This window comes from Scaptodrosophila lebanonensis, unplaced genomic scaffold, assembly GCF_003285725.1.
Source record: "Scaptodrosophila lebanonensis strain 11010-0011.00,11010-0021.00 unplaced genomic scaffold, SlebRS2 tig00000024-arrow-pilon, whole genome shotgun sequence".
Taxonomy (NCBI): domain Eukaryota; kingdom Metazoa; phylum Arthropoda; class Insecta; order Diptera; family Drosophilidae; genus Scaptodrosophila; species Scaptodrosophila lebanonensis.
The window spans coordinates 13,316,535-13,317,864 of record NW_022060538.1 but is presented as its reverse complement, the minus strand read 5'-3'; positions in this window follow the sequence as shown (position 1 = coordinate 13,317,864).

The following is a 1,330-nucleotide window of genomic DNA, read 5'->3' as shown; positions in this document are numbered from 1 at the left end:
ACTTTTAGACTGAAGTTGGGGCGTTGCCAAAACTTGGCCGTTAGTTCACCTGTCGTTGTCATCGCGATTGTGAAACGTCCACGGTTCTCGCTTATCTTATCAGTATGCTCATGGACTGATAACACACATTCTTTCTTTCCTTCACGATTCCTCCATATTCCAGCATGTTTTTGGCGCTGTACTCGTACATATACAAGTATGTATGCTCTGGTCTCGGCATGTTGTGCAAGTTGCTTGTTTCCAAATCGGTCTGTTGTTGTTTTTGTTGTTTGCTCAATGCTTTTCGTTACCCGTTCGTACCATTATCTATGGCTCTGCTATTGACTTTTAGCCACATTACATTTTGTGATTCACTTATCATTACACTTAATCACCATTCGTGTCCGCTATGACGCGACCATTTCTTCGTGAATCTGTGATGGGGCGGTGGAGGTGGGGGAGGAGTTGATTTTTCAAATCAACTTCTTAACTCGCTATAATAATAAACAATGAGCAATTATGTGAGCCAAAGTCGGCATTTCCGCTGCAGTTTTATGAATGAGACGGTAGTAAGCCATTTTATTTTCGATTTCGACAGGCTATGAAACGGTCAACAATTAGTACATTTATAGTTGCGATTGAGGCGTCTTGTTACTTTCAGAATGTATGTGTCATTGCAAAAGAAATATTGGCTGAAAATATAAAAGGCTACTTGAAAAGACGCCATGGCACATTTATAAAAACTTGCAATATGTGCTCTTGGCTGAGATTTCCTTTTGTTTTTCACGAATGCTAAGAAGAGTAACAGCTGCATGCATTTAAAATAGCTGTACAGACTTTAGAAATGTGGAAATGTTTGGAATATGCTTAGGCTGGGGAGGGAATTCAACAAAACAATACTTTCTCTGACTTCACGAAAACAATAAAATGTGTAAAAACTCTAGCAAACAGAAGTAAGGTTTTCAAGTAAAAGCAGTCTGTTTGCGTTTCTGATATCATTTTTTACGGCCTTTAACACAAATTTTCAGGTCCTGTTTCTTGTCTTTACTTCAGAGAGCCGGATGTTATTTGACAATAAAGTAAATAATAATATACATATTATTATTTATTAGAGAAATAGTACAAATAATTGTCTGATATATACAATAAACATATTAAATACATAGCTGCTAGTCGATGGTCAATGCAACTTATGTATAATTATAACTAATTGTACAGCTTGCTGGTGTATAAATCGATGAATTACATTAACGTTTGTGATAGTCGGTTTGCAGGAGATTTATTTTTAAAAACGCAATACAGGGCACTATTGTTTTGTGTGTGGGTTGTGCGTTATTGCAGCTACAGAGGA